This window comes from Microcaecilia unicolor, chromosome 13 (assembly GCF_901765095.1).
Source record: "Microcaecilia unicolor chromosome 13, aMicUni1.1, whole genome shotgun sequence".
Lineage (NCBI taxonomy): Eukaryota > Metazoa > Chordata > Amphibia > Gymnophiona > Siphonopidae > Microcaecilia > Microcaecilia unicolor.
Window position 1 is genome coordinate 64,373,741 of NC_044043.1, and position 6,938 is coordinate 64,380,678.

A 6,938-nucleotide genomic window follows, 5' to 3' on the forward strand; every position below is an offset into this window, starting at 1 on the left:
GCCCCAAGTACATTCATTGCACAATAATAATTTCTTCCTGTATAATATTATAAGCCTTGATGGGTGTCTTATGAACATTTTAGGAGGGATTAGACATGTTATCACTGCAATAATTAGTCATGTTATAAAATACTCATACTTTCATATTCAGGTTTAATTTCTTTTTTTTTTTAATTATATTTTTATTAAAGGTTTTGTCATACAGAGAATACTGGTTTAATTTCTAATTGCTTAGACTTAAAAAAAAACCAGAAGAAGAAGAGGGCTGAGTTTATAGCATTACAAATGGGTTGTGACAGGTCCTTTTACTTATGCCTCCTCTCCAGAGCTAATCTGAAGTTTCTCTGGAGGCCCAGATGTAATTGATGAAATCACAGCTACAAATAACTTCATCATAGGAAAGGTTCCAAGGACAATCCAAGACTCTTCTGATCTCTCACACATCTATTGTGATGTCATAACTAAACATGTTGGAACTAATGATCTCCAATAGGCTTCACCCAGGAAAAAACTAAATCATAACAAAACAATAAAATCTTTCTGCAACAAATTGATGCAGCATCACCACTGAGAAATAAAAACACATTGTAAAAATAGTTACCCAGGCGATTAGCAGGTTTTCCAACACTCACTGTAAACTAGATACCTGTCCCAGCTACCTAATGAAATCCGCCCCTGACTGCTTCATAGCAGACCTCACATCCCACCTAAATTACTTGCTTCAGCAAGGCCTCTTCCCTAAGGAAAATAGCAATATCCTACTCACCCCAATACCAAAAGATACCAAGAAAAAACAAACAAAATCACTAACTACCACCCAGTAGCATCTATCCAGTTGGTGGTCACAAATCTTCCTGGGCGGCGTCTGTGGCTCAGCCCTAAGGGAGTTTCAATCCGGCATGCAGCCACTGGAGGTGTAGAACAAATTTGATGGTGGTTCCTCCTGAGGAAGATTTGTGAAATGCGGTCCTGCATTGAGGAGCCGGCATAACATGAAACAGATATGGTGGAGGCTATTATTAAGAATAAAATTGCAGAGCATATACAAAAACATGGACTGATGAGACAAAGTCAGCACGGATTTAGTGAAGGGAAGTCTTGCCTCACCAATCTAATGCATTTTTTTGAGGGGGTAAGCAAACATGTGGACAATGGGGAGCCGGTTGATATTGTATATCTGGATTTTCAGAAGGCGTTTGACAAAGTGCCGCACGAAAGACTCCTGAAGAAATTGCAGAGTCATGGAATCGGAGGTAGGGTATTATTATGGATTAAGAACTGGTTGAAAGATAGGAAGCAGAGAGTAGGATTGCGTGGCCAGTATTCTCAGTGGAGGAGGGTAGTTAGTGGGGTCCCGCAGGGGTCTGTGCTGGGTCCGTTGCTTTTTAATGTATTTATAAATGACCTAGAGATGGGAATAACTAGTGAGGTAATTAAATTCGCCGATGACACAAAATTATTCAGGGTCGTCAAGTCGCAGGAGGAATGTGAACGATTACAGGAGGACCTTGCGAGACTGGGAGAATGGGCGTGCAAGTGGCAGATGAAGTTCAATGTTGACAAGTGCAAAGTGATGCATGTGGGTAAGAGGAACCCGAATTATAGCTACGTCTTGCAAGGTTCCGCGTTAGGAGTTACGGATCAAGAAAGGGATCTGGGTGTCGTCGTCGATGATACGCTGAAACCTTCTGCTCAGTGTGCTGCTGCGGCTAGGAAAGCGAATAGAATGTTGGGTGTTATTAAGAAGGGTATGGAGTCCAGGTGTGCGGATGTTATAATGCCGTTGTATCGCTCCATGGTGCGACCGCACCTGGAGTATTGTGTTCAGTACTGGTCTCCGTATCTCAAAAAAGATATAGTAGAATTGGAAAAGGTACAGCGAAGGGCGACGAAAATGATAGTGGGGATGGGACGACTTTCCTATGAAGAGAGGCTGAGAAGGCTAGGGCTTTTCAGCTTGGAGAAGAGACGGCTGAGGGGAGATATGATAGAAGTGTATAAAATAATGAGTGGAATGGATCGGGTGGATGTGAAGCGACTGTTCACGCTATCCAAAAATACTAGGACTAGAGGGCATGAGTTGAAGCTACAGTGTGGTAAATTTAAAACGAATCGGAGAAAATTTTTCTTCACCCAACGTGTAATTAGACTCTGGAATTCATTGCCGGAGAACGTGGTACGGGCGGTTAGCTTGACGGAGTTTAAAAAGGGGTTAGATAGATTCCTAAAGGACAAGTCCATAGACCGCTATTAAATGGACTGGAAAAATTCCTCATTTTTAGGTACAACTTGTCTGGAATGTTTTTACGTTTGGGGAGCGTGCCAGGTGCCCTTGACCTGGATTGGCCACTGTCGGTGACAGGATGCTGGGCTAGATGGACCTTTGGTCTTTCCCAGTATGGCACTACTTATGTACTTATGTACTTATGGACTGTTGAGTTAGTCACCGAGCACACAGCACCTGTATTGTGATGCATACTAATGACTGGAGGTGGCGTATTTGAACAGCCAACGGAGGTTTAACGGACATACAGAGTTTGTCCATGAAGAACAGTCATCCAGCGTTTATGTGGAAATATTTTCACTGCGTCCATGCGGAAGGCGTGGCGTTTGTAGGAAAAGGACCATTTAGCTGGCAGGACTGAGTTTTGATTATTTGAGTATGATATAATGTATAAGCATGGCAAAACATATGCACAATACGAAACAGTATAAGTATGCAGTTTAAAATGTAAAATCAACTGTTTTGTATTTAAATTAAATACAGGTGTGCAAGGTGAGCGGAAGAGTGAATGTGTGAGGTTTTAATAGTAGGCAGCAGTGCTAGTGAGGTTAGCGGGCATTGCAATATAATAAAATGTTTTTGTGATAAAGAAAAAATACTGGAGTCTTTGTGTAGTCGATGTTAAGTGTCTTGCCCAGAGTCACAAGGAGCTCCATTAGGAATGGAACCCATCTCCAAGAAGATTGCCTCTTCCCTTAAAAACCCTGTAGCTCTGGAGTCTAGGCTTTCAGATTTCATGCTACAAAGTAAGCAAACTCTTTGTTACTTATTACCTTTTTCAAAGTTTGTACCTTACTAATATTAACAATTTTGTAAACCTTGCTTCCAGTCAGAGGAAGGTACCAGATCACTGCAATACCCTCCCTCTTTAACCCTTTAGTTGCATAGCTTACTTCTATTCATTTGATAAAATGCTTTGGTGCGGTCTACATTTACGTTACAAGAAATACGACTGGGGAAGCTGGGTGATACAATCAAAGGAAAATCAGGTTAACATTAATGAGAAGAATCTGCAATGGGGAAACCAGTAGGACAGGATTCAGGTCTAGTGATATAAGTACATAAGTAATGCCACACTGGGAAAAGACCAAGGGTCCATCGAGCCCAGCATCCTGTCCACGACAGCAGCCAATCCGGTCCTGGCTGCAACTTGCTAAAGTTATGATAGAGTAAAATTAAAGAGAAGTTGAAGGTAGCCTGAAATTGTTCTGATGTACCTAAAGTCAGAAGTGACGCAAGGCAATATGCTGCCTGAAGCGAGGTACCCAAAAAGGACAGCTGCCTCAGAGCTCTGGTCAGGGAGTAAGGAGTGAGGTGGGAAGCCCTCTGCCCTACTTAGAATACTGATCAGGTACTCACCCCAAGAAAAATAATGCAACTTATATTCCCAGGCTCTAAAATAGAAAGACAAAAAACCCCTCTGCCGACTCTGGTTATATTTAGCAAATATTATAGCAGTTTTGGTTTTATTAAAATTTATAGCTCATTATATCCAACCATCACAGCAAGATACAATCAGACATATGTAACAAAATTTACTATAAGGCAAACAGTACAATTGTAGTACAACATACAGTATCTACATATATCCTTTTAACTAATTCCTTAACATGTTACTTCACTCAGAGGTTTGCTTACTAAGCTGCAGTAAAAAGTGGCCTGCGGTAGTGTGGATGCATGAAATTGGTGTGTGCTGGGCCATTTTTCATCACGGCTGGGAAAAAGAACTTTTTAAAATGGGCCCAGTAAATGGCTGTATGGTAAAATCAAAAGTAGCGTGCAGCTATTTACTGCCTGAGCCCTTACCACCACCCATTGACCTAACAGTAAGGGCTCGCGAACTACTCGTTTGGTAATCAGACAGTGTGTGCCAATGTGGCCGCGCTGCCAATTAGCCTGAGAACGACCCCCCCCCCCCCCAGTAGAAAATAGAAAATTATTTTCTACTGTGTGAAACAGCACATGCCAACTTCAATACTACCACAGGACACCTGCACTACCTCTGCAGTAGTGCCAATTTGTCGCACGCTACCTGCGCATTAGCCCCAGGGGTGTAGCTACGTGGGGCCACGGAGGCATGGGCCCCCACAGATTACACCCTGGCCCCCTCTACATTTGACCCCCCCCCCCACCGCCGCCGCTACTGCCGCATCATCAGGTACCTTGTTTGCTGGCGGGGGTCCCCAATCCCCGCCAGCCGAAGAGTCTTCTTCAGCGTCGGTCGACTCCGGCACCTTCATTTTGTGATCATCTATTTCGAACTCTTGATGTCCTGCACGTCCTGTATGTAGCCCTGTGCAGGACGTAAGGCGTCAGAAACAGATGATCACAAAACGAAGGCGCCGGAGTTGACCGGCGCTGAAGAAGACTCTTCGGCTGGCAGGGATTGGGGACCCCCACCAGCAAACAAGGTACTTGATGCGGCGGCGGGGCAGAGGGCAGGTGGGGGGGTTGCGGTGCGGCGGTGACCAGGGGGACGTTGTGGTTGTGGCATCGGGTCCAAAGTGGTGGGAAGGGGGGAGGTCAGTGGCGGGGGAGGTGGCTAAACAGTGCCCCCCCACCTCGGGCTCTGGCCCCCCCTCCTGCCGAGGTCTGGCTACGCCCCTGATTAGCCCTACCACTGCTTAGTAAAAAGGCCCCTCAAAGAGCTAGGATAAGCTAGTAAATACAAATATGTCTTGAATTTCTTCCTAAATTCTGCTGTATTGGTGGTTAATTGCAAGCTCAAAGGCAGCGCATTCCCAAAGTAGTGGACCAATAACAGAAAAAAAAATCTGTTCCCAAGTCTCACATAGTCAGACTTCTTTCTGACTGGGAATATCCAACAAGCACTGATTCATTGATCTTAAAGTCTGAGATGGTCTACGTATGCTTAACGATGACGCTATAACATCATGGGTTCATTATTAAGGGTACAGCCTGCTTGAAAATATGTGCAATGGACATCTATGGCCAAGTTATAAACAGGGCAAAGAAAGGACATGGACATCTGCATAGCAGCATAGCAGTGGTGTTCTGAGGGGCGCTGACACCCGGGGCGGATCGGCGATGCGCCCCGCCCCCCCCCCCGAGTGCAGCGCCTCCCCTGTGCAGCGTGCCCCCCCCCCCGGGGAAGGGACACTCTCCCACCCCGGCGAAAGAACCCCCCCCGGTGCACGCTGCTGGGGGGGGTGCCATGCGCCGGTCAGCGTTGTTGGTTTCCATGCTCCCTCTGCCCCGGAACAGGTTACTTCCTGTTCCAGGGCAGAGGGAGCATGGAAACCAACGATGCTGACCGGTGCGCTGCACCCCCCCCAGCAGCGTGCACCCGGGGCGGACTGCCCCCACCACCCCCCCTTGGTACGCCACTGCAGCATAGCAATGTCCATCTTATAAAATGGCTGCACAGATGTCCTTGCAGGGCAGATGGGTAGCCTAATGGTTAGAGCAGTGGACTGAGAATCATGTTCAAATCCCACTCCAGCTGTTTGTGAGTCTTACTTGTAATTGTGAGCCTTCCAGGGAAAGAAAAATACCTACTGTATCTGAATGTATATCACTTCGATAGCCTTCAGGCTTTCATATATATTTAGGTACAGTAGGTATATTTCTGACCCTAGAGGGCTCACAATTAAAAAAAAAAAGAAACAGAGCTGAAGCTGGATTTGAACCTGGGTCCCTTGGACTACCATCCACTGCACTAACCACCAGGCTGCTCCTCAGACTTGCTTAGTGTTTTGTTAAGAATGCTCATAATACAGTAGTTCCTAAACCTGGTCCTGGTGGCACCCCAGCCAGTCAGGTTTTCAGGATATCCACAATTAATATTCATGAGAGAGATCTGCATGCACTGTGTCCACTGCATGCAGTTCTCTCTCATGAATTTTCATTGTGGATATCTTGAGAGCCTGGCAGGCTGGGATGCCTCCAGGACCAGGTTTGGGAATCACTGCCGTAATATCTTAAGCTGTCATACAGCCTGGTATCCCTTACTGGTTTCACTTTCAGGGGCAAGGGAGGAAGACAGCGACCACTGGAAGATTAAGGAGGTGTCATGCCCTAATCACTTCAGTGGACAACTGCTCAATCAGAGCACCTTTCTGTAACTGTATCAGTCTAAATAACAACGTCCTTGCTTCTCTGTAATCGCTGTTGGACATCTTTTGGGCTTTCCCTAGCTCTTCCCCAAATATGCCCAGACCATACCCCCTTGCTATATGGATGTTCTGCAGTATCGGACATCCATATTCTGCCTTTGTAAAATTGGGATTTGAACATCTATGCAATATGGGCATCTAAATTCCAGTTTTCAGATGTCCAGAACAGGAATAGAGCTTCTAAATTAAGCATCAAAATGTCTTATGTCTTTGAAAACTCATGCAAAATGTGAAAGTACATTGTCCTAAAATGCAGAGTTTGAAAATGTTCCCTTATATAAATGTGACATGATGTGGAGATGGAGAAACAGGAGTGGAAGTGGAGCAAACAGAAGACAAACAAAAGAAATGTAAGGCTATAAACAGCTGAAAGGTTTGGGAAAAGTTATGGAGAGTAGGATCTACTTCCCTCACCTTCCTGCGCTGTAAACAACAGGCTCATTACTCTGTTCTTCATCAAGCTATGTGGCTGAAGCCTTGAACTTATAACTAGACTTTAATCTTTGCACAAGCCAACG